Source organism: Plecotus auritus (assembly GCF_963455305.1).
Source record: "Plecotus auritus genome assembly, chromosome: 9".
NCBI lineage: Eukaryota > Metazoa > Chordata > Mammalia > Chiroptera > Vespertilionidae > Plecotus > Plecotus auritus.
Window position 1 is genome coordinate 21,188,968 of NC_137783.1, and position 26,587 is coordinate 21,215,554.

General features: G+C 39.7%; 1 protein-coding gene and 1 pseudogene across 4 annotated transcripts in view; both read left to right on the top strand.

Annotated features, from left to right (window-relative positions):
* Positions 1 to 26,587, top strand: part of HPSE2 (heparanase 2 (inactive)) — a gene marked incomplete at its 5' end in the record, with an annotated part of 566,398 nt that overhangs the window by 231,012 nt on the left and 308,799 nt on the right. The gene's annotated exons all lie outside the window — the stretch shown is intronic.
* LOC308234304 (small nuclear ribonucleoprotein G-like) lies at positions 3,536 to 3,751 on the top strand (annotated as a pseudogene). Its single transcript has one exon. The product of its transcript is annotated as a small nuclear ribonucleoprotein G-like (transcript).

Sequence of the window (26,587 nt, forward strand, 5' to 3'; positions counted from 1 at the left end):
GCTTCTCCAATGTGGAGAGCAACTCTGTTCACTCCCAGAGCAGATGTTCACATTGATGAAAATGATATAAATAATAGCATTTTTCAGTTACTGAGTACTCAGTATATACAAGGAACTGTGCTAAATGCTGTATCAGCCTTGGCCCATTTAATTCTCACAATAAGCACACAAATAAGTGCTATTATTATAATCAGTTTACAAATGAAGTTAACTGAGGATCAGAGAAGAAAAAAATTATGCCTAAGGTTACCCAGTTTGAGCACCTAGTGGACCCAAGTGCATAGGAGTACAGAGTCTGTACACTTAACTATCATGCCAGACTGCCTCCCTTGACTAGAATTCTTGTGTGTTGACTTTGAGGCAATGTCATCCAAATATTCTCCTGACAGCTGGATGAAGCTGCTTACAGCAGGAAAGGCAAATTCTCCTGAGAAGCGGATGAACGCTGTACTCCAGAGAACTCTGGTGTATGCCTGAATTGCTTGTGCCCTTGGGGCTCAAAGAGAAGACTGTGATTATTTAAGTTGAGCATTCACTTGATTCAAGACAAAATTCTTATGCATAGAGTTTTCACTATTTTTAGTTATCCATTTTTTTATAGGAAGTTTAATTTAATTTAATTATATGAAATGTTAGTAAAAGATGTTCTGGAACTTAGAATGAAACATACAACCCAGGGGAGGTGGGTAAGTCATTAAGAATAAAATGTCTGACTGTGAGGGCTGTTAAACACTGGGTCATTGTGTAATCTCTTGAAAATCCTGAGGACCAGCTACATTTCTGTCTCCCAGAGATGGTTTAGGTGTGAGATTCTCAGGTTTCCTTGTGATTCTTATTCTTCATAAATTTAACTTAAACTACTGTGTCAGTTTAGGTCCTCTGAGCAGCAGACACCAAGACAGGAATTAGACATGTACGAGTTTTATTTGGAGAAACACCCAGTAAGGGTAAAGAGGAAAGGATCAGGAGTAGGCAGGGAGAGCCTTCAGAGAGTGATGCAGGTCTGACAGTTGTGAAAGGTGCAGAGGAAAGAAAATTGGGCAGGAAGAGCTTCAGTCCACAAAGCAGTTCTGAGAAAGTCTTGGCCAGGCTGATGGGAGTCTTTAGGAAAATATTCCCCATTAAATAAATTTGTGTTGCGGGGATGGCCTAGCTCTCTTCACCTTCTGTACTTAGTCATTGCCTGGGAGCAGCATGTGGGTCAGAGGGTGGAGGGTAGGGTGGGGAGCATGACCTCAGAGTGAACACTGCAGTAGATCTGAAAGTACAACAGCCAGAGGCTGTCAGACAGCTATGCTTCAAGCAGCAGGTTCTCTTGAAGGGATGAGAGCTGAGTGGCCCGTATCCATGTCTGCTACAGTTACATACTGCATTGCTAAACTGGGGTATTGTCCTAAAATTCACTGCTAGTGTCAGATGAACAAAGAAGTAGACTATTTTTCCCTAAAAATAAATCCCCTGGCATCAAAGTGCATTGTCTAATAAAACTCCTTCCTCCCTTTCTTTCTATACACCATACCTGTGGCCTTCTATTTTTACTTTATTTCTGGAATCTACTATAGCTTTGCCATTTTGGTATCTAATAATTTTTTTAAATGCTTCAAATTTATGTTCTGATGTGCGAAGGAAGAACACTTTTGTACTTACTTTTCACTTTCACTTTTCCATAAATATTAATTAATCTAAAATGATAATTTTGTCTCTTGAATATATTTAAAATGTGTTCTTTCTCTCCATTTCCCTGTGCTATTAGATTAGGGCAGTTCTCTCATCCTTACTTCCTTGGATTATTTTAGTAGCTTTCCATCTGTTCTCTCTGCCTCTGTCTTGTCGATGTTTGATTCACCTTCTGTACAGTACAAAACACAAATGTGACCTTTTTAGAAAACCTCCATGGCTTATTAGCATTTAGAGGGGGGAAACCCCAAGCTCCTGCTCACCTTGCTAACCTTTTCTCCTTCAATTCTCCTCCCTGTGCTCTCTCTTCTAGTACTATGGAACCAATCATAGTTCTGCTTATTGCCTGCCTGTGTATATACACCTTTCTTTGTCTAAACTGTACTCTTTTGTATCCACTTGACACACTGCTACTAAATATCTGGTCAGGTATCATATTCTCTTTGAAGCTTTTCTGGATTTCTGTTCAGAACTGACCCTTCATCTGTAATTGGAAGCTCCATGTTTTGTATTATAATTATTTGTACCCTTTCCATAATGGGCCAGGTTGTGTTTTATTTATATTTATAATCTTTGCCCCTAGCACAGTGGTTGGCCCATGAAAGGTGCTCAATAAATATTGGTGAACTGAACCAAAATTGAGTTATGTTCCTTGTATTGCCCACAATATCTATCACAGAGTCTCCTTGAACAAATATTTGTGAAATGGGATGTAAATGAATGAAATGAAAATGTATTTAAGGAACATTAAGAAAACTCAGTTTCAGTATTCATTAACTGGACTTGTTGATGCTATTTACATCTTACCGATTTTCATTATTTGGGAGCAGTTGCCTTACTTGTCTTATTATGTGTATCACATTCATATGTATATCACATATATTTATATAAATATGATGATGCAATAGGCAAGATTTGAGGGTTTGAGTTACCTGGCAAGCTTGTCCTGACATATCATTTTCATTTTCATATAACTTGTACCTGGATAATTATATTGGGTTGTATCTTCAGAATAGTGTCACTAGTGATGTATGACTGCTCTTCATTAAAATTCCCGGTGGGTATTGTCACTAGAAAGAGGAACAAAAAAGAAATTAAACTTTATTGCTAGATGCCTACCAGAGTCCCTCTTTTACAAGTATTGCTACATATTTATTTTTTTGTTTCATTTACCATTTCACTTATTCATTCACTCATTCATTTATCTTTTAGCTTATAGTGGTAGGTAAAAACAGTCCACAGGAAAGAAAGTAAAGAGCAGATGCCAATTATTGAGTGCTCATTCAGGTGACATAATCTCAGAACAGCTCTATGAGATAGTAGAAAATATTAGATTCATTTTAAACATGAAGAATTGGATGTTCAGAGATGTTAACTAGTGGAGCTAGGATTTGAAGGTAGGAGTTAGTGCTCTGAAATAGCTCTATTTCAGGATTGATTTCAGAATTATTCCCATCTAAACCCCTGAAGATTGCTTCTGTAATTTATATTGCTGAGTTGTTTTCCACTAAATCTAGGAATCTGATGATACCAACTTTCATAATAGATGGCATACAGAAATAAGTTCTGAATCACTGTCATATTTATTGAATAGCGAATGTATATAGTTAGAATTTTATTGATTAGTTCTTAATTTGCCTATAAGAATTATTTCTATTGAAAATGCTAATGGTTCTTTCTCAAATTCAACCAGCTAAAAGTGAATTGAGGTGGTGGGGAGGATGTCTGCATTTAAATGGACCATGATAAAATTGGGATCTATATTTGTGTACATTTATAAATGGCTTCCTCCAAGCATGAGGGAGGAATTCCATTTGGAAGCATGTTTTGAGTTTTCTGAGTAGACATCATTAGCAAAGCTTACCCTTCTGAGTTAAAAACACATATGGACAAGAAATTATCACTGAAATTAAATGGTGGCAGACATGTCCAAGGACTAACATAGGGATTTGATCCCTTTATGAATCTTGTGATAGATGAATGTGTGGAGATGGCAACTAGTGGGCAACAGAATAATATTGGAATGGTGGCAATACGAGGAAATAATATAATCATATTAGAAGCCTTGGAATGAGTTTAAAGAATGGCTGTGTTTACCAGAGAAATCAACTGCTTCCACACGTCCCCTCTCCACAGCACCTGTTTTACAATATGAAAATTTGGTCATGTACATTTTCATACTGAACTTTTTTGTTAAATAAACTTTTGGAGTAGAAAAAAAAGGCCTCATCCTTCTCTACATTTCCCACCAAAAAAAATAAGAATATAAAAACCTGGCACAACCTGACATAGTTGCCAGCTCCCCATGTGAGACCTATATTTTGCTTTTAATAAAGACAGGCCACGGTATAGCCCAAGAGGAACTGCAGTCAGACCTATAGCAGCCTCACTTCCTCCTACGGTGGTAGGAGGCCTGGTGAAGATAGATGCTCTAGAGATACAGCACTGCTAATGTGGAAAGGGTTGACTGAGGAGAGGAGCAGGGGTGAGCCCAGTGTAAAGGCAGGGGCCAGGCCTATGTGCTAATCAGAATAGATGATCTGATTATCTCCCAGAATATAAACACTTCCAAAAGTTAATGATTCTATTTATGTTGAAAGAAATCAAGAAACAAACTTGGTTATGTTATTTGGAATAAATCTGTGCAGATGGTAAGCAGAGCCAGAAACTATTTGAAGTTTTCGTGACAAGTTAGGGCATACATGAATATGATAACTTTTCCTTTTTGAAAGCGCTTGATTTTATCAGCTTGTTTACCTATCTGTCATAATAGAGCATAAAACCAAGAAGTGTTTGCATAGACTGATATCTGAGAAACATGTTCCTGGTAGCTGAGAAGCAGCAAGAAAGGCATATATCAGTTTTCTGCTCTTTATTAAATGCAATAATAAACTAGTTCTTCAAAAATCACCTAACTGGGTGTCAAATGGAGTGTGACAGTGGGCAGATTTATAGCAAGGGGTAGACATTGTCTATGTAACAAATTGCTCTCTTGCATCAGTATTTCATGCCCTGTGTAGATAAATCAAAAGCAATTTGTCACATTCTCAAAATTCACTACCATTAAGTTGTTAAACAAAGCAAGTAATTGTTACAGAATTTTCTCTTTTTTAATCTTCAAGTAAAGGACACCATTTAGGTCTCTGACAAACCTGGCTGTTTATTGCAGCCCGAACAGAACTGGTTAAGTCTTATTCTGCCTTCCAAGAGGGAGCTAAAAGTAATTGCAAAGTATTTTTCCCCCCTTGGCTCTGTGCGTAGATTTAAAATTAAATTGGTTCTGGTTAGTAAGCTAGAACAGGGCAACTAAATTGAATTTTCTGAGGAATGTTGTGAATCCTCTGTGAAAAAAACACACCATACGAAGTTTGTATGTTTCCTGCTATTCTTTTTGTACTCTGCTCTCTCTTGTCCATTGTAATCTTTTCGTACTTTCCTCCCTCTTGGTAAGGCCAGCCTCAGTTGTATCTCATTTGGAGTTTTATATGCATTTTTTCCTGTGACTATTTCTCTGGAAATTTCAGACATTCCTTATAGTTAACTTTCCAAATACTCTTCCTCTCACAAGTGCAAGTTACTCTCTTTCTTTTCTTCTCACACACCCTTTTCATGGAATGAGATTATTGTTAGCATTTTATGGAGTTTGCACAAAGGAAAAGCAAACATAAGAAGACCAGAGACTGTTGGTTATGTTTTTAAATCATGATCACAGATTTTAGTTCTAACTATGACATTCTAGAGAAGATTCTAGAATTATCCCCTTAGAATTAAGCCTTTCCCTGCTTCTCATTTTAAAAAATATTTTAACATTTATTTTCTTGGTATAAAACTAATGCTTGCTCATTGTAGAAAATATTAAAAATTTAGAGGTGTATACAGAAAATATAAAAATTGTTTCAAAGCTTAGTGAGGTATATAGAAGTATGTAGGAGAAAAAATAATTTTATCATCAAAAGATAAAAATAATGATATCATATTTCCTTCCAATTTTTCTAGTGCATAAAATTTTCTGTATTGTTGAGATTATATTGTGTATACACTTTTGAATTTTTTTTTTTAAATCCTGGGAAGTTTTAGAATGTGTTTTTTGTTTGTTTGTTTGTTTTTGTTTTTCTTAAATTGATCTTTCCTGTAGGGGCCTGGCCTTGGGGTATGGTCTATCACATAGCTCTCTCCCATTATTCTTTAAATGTTTAGGTAGCAGAGCATCTGAAATGTGATAAAATCAGCTTCAGTTTGATGGAAGATGGATGTCCATCTTCTAAGCTCGTCTCCCTTTGCCCTTGAATGTAGAGGGCAGGTATCTTAGTGCTGCCACAGCTCCGATTTCTCAGCTTCCATTAGGTTGATTTCTTAATAAACATTCATTCTCTATGTAAGAAGATCAGACATAGATCTGATGTTATAGCAAGTTACTAAATGTGGCTGGCCTGGATTAAGAAGTGTTTGCTATTTGGCCTTTAGGCAACATATTGGAGCAATCTTAATTTTTATTTTATGGTTTCTTCTCGGAAGATTAAGACTTCAACTGACACTAAATTGTGTGGGTTTGAGAAATTATAGTGCTTTCTGTTTTGTTTTGCCTTTTATTTTTGTTGAATAGCACTAGACCTCATAATGCTTAAGTACTCCATTTTCACCTACTAAAATTTCACTTCTCTCACTGATCTTATGAGAAACAAACAAACAAACAAAATTAACTGCTTACTTTAGTCCCCTCAATTATTTGTGGATTTGAGGTTCTACCAGTCATTCAGTATGGTACTTTGCTCACTTTTATTAAGGAAGCACCCCTTCTTTTTAATTTCTTAAATTGTTTCCTTTCAAGAGATTGGTTTAAAAATTTTTGAAGATTCATCTTACAGACAGGCTCCCAATAAAAGCTTTAATTTCACTTTATTTGCTCTGATTCAGGCATTTGAAAGCTATGGTGGGCACTCAGTGGTTCACATCCCCAGGTTCTGTCAGTGGTATTTGGGCTGCTCATTTGGGAAAATTTTAGACCAGTTTTTCTCACAAATAAAGTGTTTTTATGATGGTATTTTCTGATAAAATTTCAGTCTTCTCTGAGGCCAATTATTTTTCAAAGCATTTCTGGGCCCTGCTTTGCCTCTGCTATGCACTAACTAAAGATACCATAAGAGGTTATGGAGATTTACACAAAATATACTTCATTACATGAAGATAGATTACAAATGATTTCTGTCCTGCAGCTCATTTCAATAGTTCTACCATTAAAGGAGATAAATAATTTAAACTGTTGACTGACTTCCAATGTGTACAATATGCAAGCTTTAGGGGCAGTGACTTGAATCATCTCAATTTGATTACAGGACCTCTATAGGCTACTCCAGGTTTCAGTATAAAGAGATGGGGTTCTTTTTTAACATTTTGCAATGTTGTTGCTTAATTAGATTATAACTCTACTTTGGCTATAAATTATTTAATATAATTCTTCAGTACATTTTTTTTGAATGTCTGAAATCTTTGAATAGAGCTTCTTTAGACAGTGGTCGGCGAGCCGCGGTTTGCCACTCTGTTGACTAATGTGTTTGCTGACCACTGTCATATACAAACCTTTACCTCTTTGCACACAATATGCTACAATTGCCTAATCCTCATAGCTTCCAACTACACGGTAACATTTAGTCTAGTCCAGTGGTCGGCAAACTCATTAGTCAACAGAGTGGCAAACCGCGGCTCACGAGCCGCATGTGGCTCGCGAGCCGTGGTTTGCCAACCACTGAGAAAGAAAAGGGAGATATAAGAAAGAAGAGAAACTTAAACTCATACCAAATGGCATTGCTAGAGAATTATGTTCTATGGAGCATGGTTTCTAGCTGAGGCAGATGTTAACAATTCACTAGGTTGATATTAGAGACATTTATTACAGAGAACAAAGTCAGTTGCTAAGTATAGGACTTTTCCCTCTTTTTGCATCTTCCTTAAATTCCATATCCACTCAGTCCCCAAGTCTTATTCATGGTAATCTCTCGTCTTATCTTCAGTGCCACTGCATTATCAATGTATTTGTTATAAACATTTATTACATAACTAGAGTCCTTCGTGCACGGGTGGGATCTGGCCAGCCCACCCCGATTGGGGCCCATTTGGGCCGGGCTGGGGGAGGGGACTCAGGAGGTTGGCCGGCCAACCATGCCCCCAATCGGGGCGGGGGGACGATCAGGGGTGGGCTAGCCAGGGAGAGTGGCCGAAGGTGGTTGGCCGGCCTGCCCCACCCCCTCGTCAAACTCCAGGTCGAACTCCTGGTCAAGGGGACATTTTGCATATTAGCCTTTTATTATATAGGATTATATAGGATATGTTCTGGATACTACATTATCATATTTAGACACATACCATACTAATAATTCTGCAAAGGTAGGTATTATTGTCTGTATTTTACAGAAAAAGGAAACAGAGATTTGGGTAGATTATGTCATTTCACAAGGTTAAACAATGTGTAAGTTTTTAAACCCATATCTATCTGGCCCCAAAACAAATTCATCCATTGCTTGTTCTATTTGTGAAAGCCTTCTAATTTTCCTGCCTTCACCTCCATCTAATTTCTAACTCCTTTCTTTCCTTTTTTTGTAGCAAAACTATGTTAATATTAAAATAGGCAAACATCACTGCCCTCAATTGCTTAAACAATGAAGTCTAAACCTCTAGGCTTGTTTCAGTTTGATCCTAGCTGGAGCCCTCTCTCATCTCTGACTGCTCTTTTACCCATTTCCTGTTTTTCTACCTCCTGGCTCCCTGTGCTTCAGCTGTTTATGGTTCAGACTTGTTGGTATTATCTGAGTGTTTCCTACTCTTTAGAACACACTCTGCCTGACTCTTCTTAGTTTGTGAACTCGTACTCATCTTTCTAGACCAACTCCAGTGTTATTTGAGGGAGATAAGTCATTAAAAAAGAAGAACAACTCATCTATATGGAAAAGCTTAACAACATCTTTTTATGAAGGCTGGGAAATAGCTCACCTCAGTGCTTCCCAAAATTTTTCATTTCGAGGCACAAGTGCAAATTTGCCACTTGCCATGGCGCACACCTGTAGGGTTAAGAGACCACTGTGCTGCCATTTTAATAAAACAAAAAAATATTTTATGCACTGACAAATTAGGATATTTACAATGTATTGTGAGTTGGAAAAAATTGTAAACATATATATTTATATGTATATATGTATGTGTATGCATGTTTGTGTGCGTAAAAGGCTTAAAAACTTTCATCTAGACACTTTTAAAGATACATACACACATACACAGAAACATGTACATACATATATATTCTACAGTTGACTTTTGAGCAAATGAGTTTGAACTGCACGGGTCCATTTATTCGTGGATTTTTTTCAATAAATACTGTAAATGTATTTTTTCTCATTATTTTTACCATTTCCTCATTTTCTTTTCTCCAGCTTACTTTATTCTAAGAATAAAGATTATAATACATATAACATACGAAACAATGTTAATTGACTATGTTATTAGTAAGACTTCTAGTCAAAAGTAGGCTATTAATAGTTAAGTTTTGTGGGAGTCAAAAGCTATATGTGAATTTTTTACTCCATGGGGATTGGTGTCCTACTCCTGGCATTGTTCAAGGGTCAACTGTATATTACTTTAAACATTTCTCATACATATGAATTATTCATATAATTTTTAAAATTAAAAAACACACACCAATGTTAGAATGTAAAAACAGTACAGGACAAACTTAAAGATCATTATCATTTCACTTCCCTTTCTAAATGCAGAAAGAGACAGAGGAAGGTTAGTCTGGGACTAAAAGCCAAGGCTCCATAGTCCAGGGCTAGTGTTCATTCCATTATGTCATACTAGAGGCCTGTGCGTGAAAATTCATGCACTCCGGGGGGTCCCTCAGCCTGGCCTGTGCCCTCTCGCAGTCTGGGACCCCTTGCCGGCTTAGACCCACTCCCTGGGGGATCGGGCCTAAGCTGACAGTCAGACATCCCTCGGGCAGCCCGGGAGCCCTCGGGGGATGTCTGACTAAACCATTAGTCCAACATCCTTAGCGTTGCCGCAGAGGTAGGAGAGGCTCCCGCCACCACTGCTATGCTGGCCAGCCATGAGCCCGGCTTCTGGCTGAGCGAAGCTCCCCCTGTGGAAGTGCACTGACCACCAGGGGGCCGCTCCTGCATTGAGCGTCTGCCCCCTGGTGGTCAGTGCATCATAGCGACTGGTCATTTGGGGTCGTTCCCCCCCCCCCCCCCCCCCCCGTTAAGGTTAATTTGCATATTACCCTTGTATTGTAAAGGATACCTCTATTGTCTTTTCCATAGATTGATTTGCCAGAGATAATCTAGATCAAGTGTCAGCAAACTTTTTTTCTGTAAAAAAAAAAAGTGAATGTTTTTGGCTGGGATCTATCATGTCTTCTCCCTCTCCTCCCCTCTCCCCCAACTCTTTAAAAATGTAAAAACTGTTCCTAGCTCTCAGGACAAAAACAGGTCACAGACTGACCTAGGTGTAATAGGTGAAAGAAAAAAACAGCAGAGGCAAGGAGACCTGTTAGAAGGCTATTACAGCACTCCATAGTAAGGATGTAGAGACCCCAACTAGGGTGAATGAGTGTAACTCAGGGGTGGGCAAACTTTTTGACTCGAGAGCCACAATGGGTTCTTAAACTGGACCGGAGGGCCGAAACAAAAGCATGGATGGAGTGTTTGTGTGAACTAATATAAATTCAAAGTAAACATCATTACATAAAAGGGTACGGTCTTTTTTTTTATTATTATTTCAATAGTTTTATTCATTTCAAACATTTTAACAAGAAGAATGTAAACACTAATTATTATAATTTGAAACTTCAAAAAATGGAGGAATCATAGCACAATAACATACCTTATATTGAAGATGGCAAAGGCAAAATAAAATTGCCTAACAAAGGAAAGGTACAAAAGCCTTTCATAAACTTAAATATAATAAAATAATTTAAAACTAAAACAAATAGAAAAGAACAAAATGTGTAAACAGTAAATTAAACATTTTCTTTAGTGCAACTTCCAAATTATGCCCGGGACGTAGATGTAGATGGCAATGTAGACTGGGTTGAAAGGTTTTTGGTCTTTAAAACATCAACTTCAGTGGGAACAGTGTTGTTGGTCTCCTTTTTAGCTAATGCTCTGATACTGTGCTCTCCGGGGGCGTGTCTCCCTACATCACCACGATAACGTGTCTACGCATTCCCAGGGTGATGTCGGGGGACGCGTCTGCGGGCATTACAAGGAGCCTCTGGAAGATTGAGAGGTTGTTCCTTCTACTGAATGGGCGGATTTATATCCGCCCACTCAGAAGAAGGAGCTGCGGCCGTGTTTCCCGAGTTGCCATGTTAACACTGCTGCTGGTGAAGGAGCGGAGGGGAGAGCAAGAGAACCCTCGGCTTTTTCGGCTCCGCGGGCCGGATAGAACAGCCGAACGGGCCGGATCCGGCCCGCGGGCCGAAGTTTGCCCACGGCTGGTGTAACTGGTAGGAGAACTGACAAGACTGGGTGTAGGGAAAAAGCTTAAATAATTGTGCTCAAACCGCCCCAGGTTTCTGTACCAATCCAGACTGTGTTTTAAATGTGCAGCAAGTATCACATGATCTCACTTATATGTGGAATCTAATGAACAAAATAAGCTGACGAACAAAATAGATCCAGAGATATGGAATAAATAATATTGTATTTATTATACAATAAATATTAATAGATATTTGTTGAGCAGTTATTTTATGCTAGATACTACTTTAAACTTTCTACCTGTACAAAATTGTTAAATATTCACAACAACCATTTAAGGTTGGTAGATGTTAACCAAAAGAGGTTAAACAAGACATGAAACAATAAAGAACCACATAAATCACTTTAACACAGTGCTGGTGTCACATTTTTGAACAACAATTTGTTGTTATACATCAAAAGATTCAAAAATATTCAAAGCTAGAATATTTAATAACATAAAAATGTTCCTAAGATGTTAGGCAATAAATAATAGATATGATACATACACAATATAATTATGACTTCATATAATATCCAGTATATTAACATAAAGAAATTAAAAGGAAACATATTACCATACTCTCTTAGTCCATTCAGGCTGCTATAAAAAATATCATAAACTGGGTGGCTTATAAACAACAGAAATTTATTTCTCACAGTTCTGGAGGCTAAATGTCCAAGATAAGGTATCAGCCTGGTTGGGTTCTGGTGAAGACCCTCTTCCAGGTTACAAACTGCTGACTTCTCTTTGTATCCTCACATGGTGGAAGGGATGAGGGATCTCTCTGGAGTCTCTTTTGTAAGGGCACTAATTCCATTCCTGAGGGCTCTGCCTTCATGACCTACCCACTTCCTAAAAGCCCATATCTGAATGCTTTTATATTGGGCATTAGGTTTTCAACATATGAATTGGGGAGTGGGGATGCACAATGAGACCATAGTACACACTAACACTGGTTACTTCTAGGAGACAGAATTGTGGGTGATGTGCTAGAAATAATGCCCCCAAGTTTTCTGAAATCACTCACAGCAGCTTCCTATCTATCTATATATAAAAAGCTAAGCAACCATCACATCCGAAACAACCAAATGGATGACCCAACAGGCTGTGTGGGGCGACCAGATTGGCAGGGGGGTTAGTGAGGAGTGACCAATCGACCGAGCAGTAGGCTGCGTGGGGCGACCAGGCCCACGGGGGGGCAGTTGGGGGCGACCAGACTGGTGGGGGGTGGGCAGTGAGGGGAGCCCAGGCCGGCAGGGGGTGGGCAGTTGGGGGAGACTGTGCTTGCAGTGGGGGTAGTTGGGGGTGACCAGGCCAGCAAGGGGGGGGGGGCAGTTAGGTGCAGTCAGGCAGGCAGGCAAGTGAGCAGTTAGGAGCCAGTGGTCCTGGATTGTAAGAGGGTTCAGGCTGGGCTGAGGGGACCCCCCTGTGCACAAATTTTGTGCACTGGGCCTCTAGTAAGTGAATAATACAGTTTAGTTTCTTAAAGGCATATAACATTCAGAAAATTATTATATTCTACAAAAATTATAGAATCCTAGATTTTATTGATAAGAGGAGCCTCAGGCAATCATTTGTTTTTCTGAATGCAAAAAGGCATCATTATCTCTATTTGGCACAGACAAAAACAGGCTGCAAAGGATTCTATGATTTGTGAAAATCTCTGTAAAGTAGTCATTCTTCTCTCTGGGTGGAAAATGAAGCAGGTCGTTTCATCTTCTCAGATTCTAACGCAGTATACAGTATGTATACACAAACAAAGAGGCAATAGTTTAGATCATGAGTTTTAGAGTGAGAAAGAACTGGCTTTGAGTCCTTACTTCATCATTTCCTGGCTGTGTAATTCTAGACAAGTTATTTTATCTTTGAAAGCCTTAATTTCTTTATCTGTAAAATTGGCATAATAATAGTACTTCCTCATAGCATTGTTGTGAGAATAAAATATTTAAATAAGGTATTGACTTGCTTAACCAAATACATTGAAATTATTGTTATTATAAATATTAAATGAATAAATTACCTTCATTATTGAGTTGTTATAATATGCTAGCACTTTTAGTTATTGGCAAATGTTTAACCAGCTCTGCCTTTATACTAAAACTAGGGGCCCAGTGCATGAATTCCTGCACCTTGAAAGGAACTGTGGGCTGTGAAGCTGTGGTGGGCACAGGGGCAGGTCTCAGCCCATCCTCTGTGCCCCTGCCCAGCCCCTCCCACTGTGACCCCCTGACCCTCTGTCTGCCGGCAGCCCTGCTCCCACTGCCGCTGCTCCCACATGCTGACAGCGCTGGCCCCGCTCACACCCGCTGACAGCGCAGAGCAATTGGGGCCAGTGCCAGCAGTGGGTGCGAGCAGGGCTGTCACCAGCAGTGGGTGCAAGAGGCAGTTGCCAGCCCCAATCGCCCTTCAGTAACAGGGGGAGGTGGAGAAGCCCTGAGGGGCAATTGGGGCTGGCAGCCGCTGCTCGCACCCACTGATGGCGCTGAGCAATCAAGGCCGGCGCCGGGTGCCAGCAATGGGTATAAGCAGGGCCGGCGCTGGCAGCAGGTGTGAGCGCCTGGTGGGACAGTGGTGCACGGGAGCAAAGAATTTTCAGTAACCACCAGAGGCTCGCCTCGATGACAGCGATTGGCGCCCCGCTTTAGTCTGGCACTCCTGTTCACCTGTTCCACCATCCCACCGTGGCCAACGTCCACCATATTTCCTGCGCACCCTCTAGTGGTCAGTACATGTCATAGCGACCGGTTGTTCGGTTGTTCAGTTGTTCCGCCATTTGGTCTGTTTGCATATTAGCCTTTTATTATATAGGATTTTCCCTTGTTGCTTGTTCCTGAAATAATTCCAGTTCTTTCACTTTTCCTCTGATGACCCTTTTGCACCTCTGACTCTGATTCTCTAAGTTTTCTGTGGCTTATTCAGTTGTCAATTACTGAGTTGAACAGCATAACTGAACAAGAACCTGATCAACTGTTTAGTGTCCTGGGTTACTTAGAGACCCTGTTATGTTCCTAATATCATAATTTCTTCACAGTGAAACTGCATGGCAGTGTTTCGTATCTCCTTGACTTGTGGTTTGGTTGCCCAGAAAGTGATTCTGAGGTAGAGATTAGCATAGAGGGAGTTTTTTGGGGAGTGCTTTCAGGATCAACACTTTTGGGAAAAGGAAAGGAGGCAGAACTAGGCAGAGGGAGAAGTTGATTTGTGATACATTCCAAACAAGGGCTCAGGAAATTCAGTCAAAGCTCTGGAGCTGGGATGGCCTTTCAGAGTGGAGATGAGGGGATCAAACATTCAGACCTGACATCAGTCAATCATTGGATGGAGGCTGCATGGCTTTGGAAGAAGCAGCCATTTTCAGCCAGTGGCAATTCCTGGTGAGGGGTGTAAACTGGCAGCACTCCCAGAAGTTGAAGTGAGTCATTTAATCCCCAAGAGAGATCTTGTGGGTGCAACATAGCATTCACTATCGCTTGTTTTGTGCAATTATTTCCCCTAATCGGAGGGCATTGTCTTCCATTTTCTCTATTGCATATCACTTGTTCAGTTTTCAATTATATCTTTCTGGTCTTGTCTCAGAACATAGAGCATCTAAATACAACAAAGGGCTTTTCAATTCATGATCAGTAACTCTTAACCTATTCCTTTCCAGTGGTTATTGAATAGTACTATGTTGGTGCTATTTATAGCAACTCACTGAAAAAAATCTTTATGACCAGTTGTTTCTAATGCTGATCTGGAAGGGAGGGCCACCAAATGCAATGGGTAATAATTGCTCCCTCTATAACTATATGCTGGCTGAACAGGAGTCATTGGAACCTGAATATTTAAGTATTTCTTTTAAAATGCCTTCGTTTTTTCTAAGTTTAGTTTAGTTTTTTGCCCCCCTTTCATCTATCACTTTCTGGACTCCAATAAGAAATAGTTACAAGTAACCATGATAAGTATTATATAGGAATAAATGCAAACCTTTAGCCCATATATGATGGATGTTATTTGTGGTCTCTGTATTCCTTCCTGTTTTTTATTTTGCTTAGATAAGTGAGAACTGGCAATAATGCATTAAATGTTAATTTTTTTTCATTAAGATTGAAAAAATATGTATACCAGAGTTGGAAATTGAAATGCATTAAATGTCAAATAGTACTATTAACTCTTCTATAATATACTGAGTATTATTTGAGAGTATAATTTAAATTGTTTGCCTATCTTTAATATAGGCATCAGTCCGTAGAGGCACCTTTTACTATTTTTTTTTAATTTGTTGACTTTATATAGCTTTATTGATTAACTTCTTCTTTAGCTTATAATTTCCTTGATGGTTTTTTAAGATAGGGAGGGGTAGGAAATAGGCAGAGAGTCCACAGTTTTTACTAAAAACCATTACAGTTAAGCAAATATTAAACCAACTAGAAAGCATGCTGTTTTTATGCCTATGAGTGTAACTGCTTAGGTCCTCATTTGTGAGAGATTTGAACTACAGTAGAACTTCTTGTTTAAATTATTCCGGGAGAGAATATTGTCCTCACTGAGATAACTTCACTTTCACTTTTTAAAAGAAAATGCATATGATCTATAAGGGTATGTCAAGCTCATAGCTCTCACTAAAATTCCTCCTAACCTTCAAAGCTCTGCCTTCAATACCATTTTTTTTCACTACACCTATGTTCTATTCAAGCTTACTATCCAGTTGGTCTTTGTCTCTTCCAACCATGATCTAACCCTTCTTCCATGTTATTATTTTCCATCTCCTCAGTCAGTCTTGAAATCATTACATTTCTGCTGTTTTATTTTCTTCCAGAAATGATTAAAATTCCATCTGTTACTCTCAGTTACAAGAAAAAATATTGTATTTATTATTTTTCTCAGATATTAGAGCACATTACTAATTTGATTCTCACTAATTTACAAAGAAAGTCGGTAAAGCAACAATTGTTTGTAAAAAATATTGATACGTCACAGTGTACTATAGCATATAGTACACAAAATAGTTTCATATCATGTTTACATTTCATTATTACAGTAACCCAGTGGGCGGTACTTACTCTATTTTACAGTTTAAAACTGGGACTCTAGATAATTAAATAAGTTATTTAAGATCACAAAGCTATTAAGCCTACTTTATTTAATCCATATTTTCTGACTCTAAGTCTAATGGCAAAGTCTGTGCTCCTTTAGCACTTTTACATACTTTAATTATGGTACATGTTCATTTACACCTATAATAATAAAAGTGTAATATGCTAATTAGGCCAGATGACCTTCCGAACCAAGCCGGGGCTGCGAGGGAAGCCTGGGTCCCGGGTGCCAGAGGGAAGCTGGTGCCGGCAGCCAGGGGAAGGAAGGTCTACTCTTGCATGAATTTCATGCATCGGGTCTCTAGTTTTAATTATGTATTTACATATCTACCTCCCTTACTAGACTGTAAACTTTTTTAGGGCAGGCACCAAGTCTTATTTGACTTCATATTTTCTTTGATTTCTGTTACTTTCTTGTCAGCTCAGTAATTTTACAAGATTTTTTATATTTTATTCAGAATTTAATTTTTATGCAAGTGAAGTTATGTTCGAGTTATCTAATTTGCTGTCTGATTAGACATGCGATCCAGGTATTTTCCTTCAATATTTGGTATTCTGGTTCATGACTTTCTTGTAATTTGACTTTATAAGTACAGATGTTTGCATGGTGTGCATCCCCTTTCATGTTCAGCTTTGTGACTGTGTGACAGTTACTTCATTTTTAACGCCTGATTCTAAAAATGAGGGTGATGTCTACCTCATAATATTATTTGCAGGAATTAAATAGGATAATGTGCATAAGGCACTTAGACCAGTATATGGCATTTGGTAAGTACTCAAGCTAGCTACTCACTTCCTCCCTGCTCCAGGAGAGAGGACAGTTCTACAAAGGTTTAACAACAAAATTAAAGTGTTAATGTCTTTTCAGCAATGTACTTCTCACTTCTGTCACAGAAGTTAGCCACAGTTCTTGGCTTTAGGAATAATTAAAATCATTCATTGGGAACAAGAGACTTGTCATAAGGCAATTTATTTTCATTGTCAGTTAACTGGTTGATGAATTAGTTTGTGGTTTTTGGAAGTTGGGACTGAAACTCAACTCATTTGTAAATATCTTGTTTTTTCCTATATTGTTCTGCAAAAGATAGTAGAGGGTTCTTTTGCTCAGGAAACATCTGAGAGTTCATAAATTTGAGACAGTAGGAGAAAGGTTCATATTTGTTTATTCCTGATAGATTTCCCATGTTTACTCTCATGCCTTGATCATGCTAAGCACTTAGTAAATATTTGCTGAATTAAGCAGAAGATGGATTTGGTGGTGTTAGAACATATTGAATAATTTTATTCCGAAGTTCAGTTAGGGTCTTTGGGATTGTGATGGGGCCTTGGTTGTCATCTTAGGGGATGACCTTTGACAGTCAAGGGTTTGAATAAAACAACAGAGATGTAGTGCACCTAACCCCAGTGTGCCTCTTGTTTTCTGATAACACTTATTCAACTTTATACTCATCTTTATTTTATGTTCCCAGTCCCTAGTATTATGTCTGAAAGATTTGTGACAAAATGCTAGAAGTATAAATAATTCTCTCACACTCTCAATTTAAGAATGTAACAATTATTAATTTTATTACTTACATTCCATGAATCAGTTAGAAATAAATATTCTACATTTATGGGTTTCAAATGCACTGGTTTTTATGGTTTGAATTATTTATTCCATTTATTCTTTTCCTTGCTTATGGGGTTATTTTGAAATTTTTATGACCTGCTGTTTAAAATAGTTTCCATTGGCTATTGGGGCTAATTTGGATATGGTTCTCTTTAGTTTGTTTCTTTCCGAGTTCAATTGATATTTAGAGTAAATACTTTGATGGAGTGACCAGAGAAGTTTAAAATGTAGTCCTATCAGTAAAATAGCCATGTCAAAAGTGTACTCTCTAGTCACTGTGCACACACCTTAAAGATGTTCTAGCTATCAAGATGGCTGGGCTTGGTGCCCTTTTCCAACACAAGTGAGCCAGAACCGTCATTGATTAAAATATTTTTTACCTGGCCCTGACCGGTTTGGCTCAGTGGATAGAGCGTCGGCCTGCAGACTTAAGGGTCCCAGGTTCGATTCCGGTGAAGGGCATGTGCCTTGGTTGCTGGCACATCCCTAGTGGGGGGTGTGCGGGAGGCGGCTGATTGATGTTTCTCTCTCATCTATGTTTCTAACTCTCTCTCCCTCTCCCTTCCTCTCTGTAAAAAATAATAAAATATATTTAAAAAAAATATTTTTTACCTGGAAGGTTTTGTTTGTTTTGTTTCATTTGTTTGTTTTTATATAATGAATTAATTTTTAATTGCATTACATAACAGTACCATATTAATATTAAAAAAGTATTTAAAAAGAAAAAACAAAATAACTCAATTTATCCAAATATATCAACTAATTTCATTTTTCCCTGTTTTTTTCTAACCCTTATGTAAATGTATGCACATTTTGCATAGTTGAAATCATAGTGCACAAGCAATTTGGGTCATGCTTCTTCACTTAGCATTATCCTATCTAATAAAGAGGGAATATGCTAATTAACCATCACTCCATCACAAAGATGGCTACACCTACAGCTGAGGCCAAGTTCCCATAAGGAGCCTTAACGAGCAATCAGCAAGGGACCTGAGGCTATGCCCTCCCCCGCCCCTGTGGGGCTTGACAGGGGATCTCAAGGTGCGCTTCCTGTCCTGGTGCTGGGGTAGGGGACATCAGACTGTACCCCCCGCCTGGCAGGACTTGATAGGGGACCTCAGGCCACGCCTCCTGCCTTGGCACCAGGCTGGGGGACCTCAGGCTGGGACCCCCACCTGGTGGGGCTTGATGGGGACCTCAGGCCACGACCCCCACCCCAGTGCCAGACCAGGGGACCTGAGGCCACACCCCCCGCCCAGCGGGGCTTGATGGGGGACCTCAAGGTGCACTTCCCGTCCTGGTGCTGGGCTAGGGGACCTCAGGCTGCTCCCCCCGCCCCAGTGCCAGGCCGGGGGACCTCAGGCTACGCTCCCCACCAGGTGGGGTTTGACAGGGGACTTCAGGCCACGCCCCCCACCCCAGCACCAGGCCAGGGGAACCTCAGACCGCACCACCCGCCCCAGCACCGGGCCAGGGGATCTGAGGCTGTGCCCTCCTGCCTGGCGGACCTCAGGCCATGCTCCCCACCCAGCGGGGCTTGATGGGGGACCTCAAGGTGCACCCCCAGTGCTGGGTCAGGGGAACTCAGGCTGCGCCCCCCTGCCCAGCAGGGCTTGACAGGGGACCTGAGGCTGCACCCCCCTGCTGGTGGGGCTTGACAGGGAACCTGAGGCTGTGCCCCCCTCCCGGTGCCGGGCCGGGGGATCTGAGGCTGTGCACCCCCGCCTGGCGGGGCTTGACGGGGGACCTCAGGCCACGCCCCCCGTTCTGGCGCCAGGCCAGGGAACCTGAGGGTACATCCCCTGCCCGGCGGGGCTTGACAAGGGTGGGAATGGCCGGGTCTGGATCTAGCCCAATGGGGCGGTGGGCGGCCAGGTCTGGATCTCGCGCGATTTTGAGGCACATGTGGGTAGGTGGGGACTTGACTCTGGGTCCCGTGGTGTGCCCCAGACTCTGACAGGAGGAAGGTTTTCATATACATTTTACTAACTTTCTTTCATCTCTGACACTTCTATTATAGAGAAAGGGCAAATAGCGATATTAAATTATTTCCTCTAATTAATCCCCTTTTAATGTGCATGAATTTCGTGCACTGGGCCACTAGTGTCATACATATTTTCCCATAATATCAAATATCATCTACCCCTTATAATAATGTTAATGGCTTCTCAATTATCGATTAGGTTTTAGCTTGTTGGTGTTTACCACTTTTCATTGTTGAATATTTAGATTTTTTTTTTACTATACTCAGTGTATCTACAAATTATCTCCTCAAACACTTTGTTTCTTTTTCACAATTATTTCTTAAGGATGAATTCTCAGAAGTGAGGTTATTGGGTCAAAACTATCCTGCAAAATAAAAGGCTAATATGCAAGTAGACCGAACAATGGAACAACTGAACAACGGGTCGCTATGACATGTGCTTACCACCAGGGGGCGTGCGCGGAACATGGTGGGTGTTGGCCGTGGCGGGATGGTGGAGCAGGTGAATGGGGGTGCCAGACCAAGGCAGGGTGCCGGTCACTGTCATCGGAACGAGCCTCTGGTGGTTACTGAAAATTCTTTGCTCCCGCACGCTGCTGTCCTGCCTGGCACTCGCACCCACTGCCGCCAGCGCCGGCCCCGCTTGCACCCACAATCGGTGCTGGAGTCACCGCTCGCACTCGCTGTGGGTGCCCAGTGCTGGTCCCAATTGCTCAGTGCTATCAGCGGGTACGAGCAGCGGCTGCCGGCCCTGACGCCCCTGAGGGCTTCTCCACTTCCCCCTGCTCATGAGGGGCGATTGGGCAGCAGCCACTGCTCGTGCCTGCTGATGGCGCCGGCCCCAATCACTCTGTGCTATCAGCAGGTACAAGTGGGGCCAGCATCATCAGTGTGTGGGAGCGGGATCTGGGCTGCCAGCAGACAGGGGACCAGGGGCCGCAGTGGGATAGGCCAGGCAGGGGCGCGGAGGATGGGCCAAGTCCTGCCCCTGTGCCTACCACATCCTCATGGCCCACAGTTCCTCTCAAGGTGCACGAATTTGTGCACTGGGCCCCTAGCATTAAAATAATAATTTATACGTCTTCAGTGCTTCCCATGTGCCAGGTTATGAGTGGTGTAGGGTGGAGCAGGTCTTTATCTGAATTTAATGTAGTCTTTACAATAACCCCACAGAGAGTTACATTATTATTTTTATTTTATCATTAAACAACCTAACTAAATGGGCATTGAAACCCTGTCAATCTGAAACTAGAGACTGCAACTTTGAACCACTATGTGAGTCTCATGTTCTGGATGTATTTTATCAAATTACTCATCTAAAGAGTTATATTAATTTGTAAATGATTCTCCACCCTGTCCTGTCCACCCAAGCTGTGAACTTTAGGAAAGTTTATGCATTCCTCCCCCACTCTCCATACTGCACCCTCCCCTTAGTTTTGTTAATTTAATAAAAGCAAAAGATACCCCATAGTTAGTCTAGAATTTTAGAGTTTGATGGGAACTCTTGGAATATTATTTTATTGATTATCAAACAGAGGTTCAGAGGAGTGAAGCAATTTGTCCAAGATTAACTTGGAATACTTGATTCCCTGGACTAGTGCCTTTTGCAGTCTACTTTGCTGTCATCCAGCTGTTTGTATCTTCTTTCTGTGTTCTCTTTCTTCTTCTTACTTGGTCCTTGCCCACAGATACCAACTATTAATGTTGCAGAGCAAGCCCAAGGATAAAAATTTAAGAATCAAAATAAATTCAGCTATATGGCTGATTCAATCTCATTTTCAGTTCATTTTTATTGGTGATTGGGCAAGAGAAAAAAAATCTAAAACAAAAAGCCTTGTTTCAGAAGGGAAAGTGACACTGGTATCACTGGCGAGATTGCTAATTCTGAGGATGTGGCTCCAAATGACTAGTTTTCACATATCTTTTAAGCAATTCCAGATTGAAAGAAGTACCAAATTTAATTGGCTTCCCACAATTCCTTGGTTTTGTTGAAGAAATGCCTTGTTCATAGTTAACAGGAGGTTTACTAAGGCTTTATGGATTGTAGAGAAACAATATAGATAAATAAATGAGTTATGTATTTCAACGTGTTAATGCTAATGAATTTTTGGAGGAGAAAAGGAGAGGTTAATTGAGCACTTAATATGTGCCAGATTTGTATTTAACATACCTTCTCTTACATAATCCTCAAACAGAGGATATTATTCCCATTTTACTGATGAGAAAACTGAAGCTCAGAGAATTTCACTGCTTACTCAAGGTCATAACAGATAAATTAAGAGGTGAGATGGGATCTATCTGATTCCACTATGATTTCTTCTGTCATTGAAGCTCACATATTTTTCCTTAACTTCCTAATAAAAAAATGGGATAGTCAATTATCATCCTATAGAATAAAAGGCTAATATGCAAACTGACTAAATGGCTGAATGACCGGTCTCTATGACATGCACTGACCACCAGGGGGCAGACGCTCAATGCAGGAGATGCCCCTTGGTGGTCAGTGTGCTCCCACAGGGGGTGCGCTGTTCAGCCAGAAGCCGGGCTCATGGCTGGTGAGAGCAGTGGTGGTGGCGGGAGCCTCTCTTGCCTCCAAGGGTTCTGGACTGCGAGAAGGTGCAGGCTTGGCTGAGGGACTCCCCTCCCCCAGTGTATGAATGTCGTGCACTGGGCCTCCAGTTTTAAAATAAGTATACAAAAATTTTTTCCTTTTCTGACTTTGAAAAGGTGATTTCTGAATAGTGACTCTGACTAAAAGTTATTCTGAAGCAATTTCCTTAACTATGAGAATGTAAGTGATAAGACTCCACTAACAGACTCCAGTGGAAAATAAATGTAGAGATAATGGAAAGATGGATCTATTTACTAAATTCAGCAGGGCTGATTACCATGTACTGCTGGGCTTTCTTTGGAACTTATCTTCATGTCCATGTGTTTTGTGTGCTTGTGTACATGTGTTTAAAGGCCTGTCTATAAATTTCTGCAACTGGTCTTTTTGTGTTCCCACTTTTCTTTTTAAATTGCTTTAATTGTATTTTCTGGACATCATATTTTTTTTTACCAAGGCTTACATTTCCTGTTTTCCAGGGGGTACATTTGCACCAAGTTTGACAAATGCTTGTTTTTTATCTCTCTTCCATGCAGCTTCTCTTACTCCTCCTCTGGTAGATTCTCCCTTTAACTCTTCAAGATTGTATAATTTCTGCCCCTCCTCCTTTTTCATTTTTTTTTGTTGTTGTTGTTCATTTCTGGTCTGCCAAATTGTTTTTCTTGAAAGCTTATCCCTGTGAATATTTCTTGGATTAATCCTAATTTACTTTTGAACTCTTGCCACACCTCAGATGCTTTCATTCCTGACCCCATGGCTTTCATAATGCCTCTCTGTCTATTTTTGCTTCCCATTTGCTAGACTCACTAATCCTATGTTTTCCACATGGTTCACATTTTTAAATCAGAAACATCTGCTTGGGGAGGAGATGCTAATAATAAATAATTAAATTTAGCACTTTTCATGTCTTAGACCTCTTTACCCATGTTATTTAGTTATTTTACACAACAGAGCTAGTGGATAATATCAATTTTTTTCTCCCACTGCAGAAACAGAGGGTGCTAATAACTTGAAGAAACTGAGATCCAATCCTGGTATTCATGCAATATTAAAGCTAATATTATGATTCCTGCTTTGGCCTTATAAAAATTAACTTATACTGCATGTTTGTGTTCTACAGAGCATTATCAGAGGTAATTTTGTAGATTTTGTTATACAGGAAATCTCATTGTTTAGCATTGTAATCATTTGAAATTTGTGACTTTTTTGATAGTCAGCACTGAGGCATTCCTTTATGCTATTACTAGAAATTTACAGAGAACTCCAAACCATAGTTTTTGCTTTGCCTTCTTTGGAAAACAGAAGGTTGAGAAGGATTTGGCTGTATTGTGTTTTTTACATGAATCTGACTAATTTCAAATTAAACCCATTGAGATTTGGAAACTGTTTTTAAGCAAATAGTTATACTAATATATCTTTCAAATTAATGATTAAATCTATCACTCCCCTGCTTAAAATATATATATTCTGGAGTCCCATTCCCTGCTGCTGGATTAAGGAAATACTCTAGGAGCCATACCTGGCTGTCTCTTCATTAAATACATCCATCTTTTCTTGTGCTTTTCCAGTCCTCTCAACCCTTTCCCTACTCCCTAATCTCCATGCCTGGTAAATCTGCTCATTGGGCCGTTCCAGTATCCAGCACTAAGCCCGGATTATGTTAGGAGCTCATGTTCATTTAACTCTCTGTTGAATGGATGAATCTCAAAAGCCATTCAAATGAATCTTTTTATCTCTCTCCTTTGAACCTTCATAACTCTGTAGGAGTTTCTTATGCTGCTCTTCTCTTAGTAGGCTTTGTATCTGAGTCATTAGCATATATCTCTTCTGTCCCCTGGTAGACCTTTCACTCCCTCTGGCTAGAAATTATGTATTTCTCTGTGTTAAGGCATTATACATAATAGATGCTCTATAAATATATATGGAGTTGGGCATATGTGAAAGTAAAAATCTTTATTAAATATATTCTACTAGATCAGATTGTCAAGCCTTTTATTTAGTCTAAGCAAATAAGGCTTTACCTTATGAGTTTTGGATGTATCTGTGCACATAATTCATGTATAGATTATACAAATATTTATAATATTTCTTCTTCAATCTTGTTTTTGAAAAACCATGTGGCAGATTTATGATACATAAATATAAAAGCTCATGGCAAAAATAGTCTTGGAAGGACTAAACTAGTCTATAAATGTCTTTATAAAATTCTTCATTTTGTATATCTTAATATTGATAACCTCAAAAAAAACTTTTCAGATATTTTTCATCCTAAAGTTTTAACAAGATAAATTGATTATGTTTTGTTTTTTTCGCAGATAATATGGACACTAAGAGGGTATTTATTTTTCTATAGCTGTTTTTTCGTCTAAACCAGCCGTGGGCAAACTACGGCCCGCGGGCCAGATCCGGCTGTTCTATCCGGTTCTCTTGCTCTCCCCTCTGCTCCTTTACTTTGAATTTATATTAGTTCACACAAACACTCCATCCATGCTTTTGTTCCGGCCCTCCAGTCCAGTTTAAGAACCCATTGTGGCCCTCGAGTCAAAAAGTTTGCCCACCCCTGGCAACTTTCAGGTTGTATGCTCTGTCTTCAGGTTTTACTATGATCCCAGAGGTTAAGATATTAATTTTGATACTTTGACTGGAAACACAAAAACAAAACCCAAAACAAAAAATACAGATAGGTTTATTTAATATACTCTATGGAATTAAGTAGGCATTTCCCAATTCTCGTAGGCCTTAGCTCTGTTCATACCAAAGTGTATTTTTAGCCTCTTCTCTACATAATTTAGCTTCTTTTTCCCTAACAAATTAAGAAAACAATTTCTAAGTCCTGGATTTACCTTCTAGTGTTTCCTTTATGTACTTTGAGGCAGCATGGCAAATATGTCTACTCCTGCTCTGCCAGCATTTTTACTTTTTAAAAATTTCCAGTACCATCCTTCTTTTTCTGGAGCATCCCCAAATCAGCTGTTTAACATTTGCATCTCTGAACAGTTATGAATATAAAATTTAGCACCTATTGGAACCTTCTCATCAGCTCTCCTAAATTTACTCACTTTAAAGCACCAGCAAACAATGTACTTTTTGCAGATTTCCTGAAAAAGCAGAGGACTTTATATCATTTATTCCATAGCAACACCTCCAAAACCCTATCAGATATTTCTACTCTTCAAAGTCTCTCTATAGCCTTGCAACTATCAACAATTTTCTTTCCTTGTTTTTTCTCCGTGCACATATCAGCTTTCTCGGCTCCTTTCTTTACCAGGTTTTCTATGAGAAGGTCTCAGTTTCTCATCACTTATTATGCAGATTTATTGAGGTTAGTTCTAGCTCCTACCTGCAAAATTATATATCTAAATCCATCACAGGGCTCAATAAAAAAACCAAAAAAATAAAAAAAAACAACCAACAAATCCAAAGGACCCTTAGTAGTAGGATCTATGTTGCTTAGGAGGCATGATCTTCTTTTATTTGAGGGGTCTTACTCCAAACTCTAAGCATATAAAATATTTATTTCAATTAAGTCCTGTGCTCTACCCCAAAGAATCTGTCTTATCAGTTTCTAAGAGAATAAACAATTCTCTATATTGTTGTTATGTCTAATCTCTCCAATCAGAGTGGCTTAAATGGAACATATTTTGGAATTTGGAAAAGGAAAGATACACAAAAATATGCTAAAATTTTGTCCAAAGTACTAGGTGTTGTGAAGGAATTACTGTTGGGGGTATTAAATAAGACAGTTAATAGATGCAGTATCTGGCTTTACTTATTGTTATTTATTATTCTTGTTTATTATTTACTAGTGGCCTGGTGCACAAAATTCGTGCATGGAAGCGGGGGGGTTATCTCAGCCCAGCCTGCACCCTCTCCACTCGGGGACCTCTTGGGGGATGTACAACTGCCGGTTTAGGCCTGATCTCACTTTTTAAAAATATATATATTTTTTTATTGATTTCAGAGAGGAAGGGAGTGAGAGAGAGAGATAGAAACATCAATGATGAGAGAGCATCACTGATTGGCTGCTTCCTGCACACCCCCCACTGGGATCGAGCCTGCAACCCGGGCATGTGCCCCTGACCGGAATCGAACCTGGGACCCTTCAGTCCACAGGCTGATGCTCT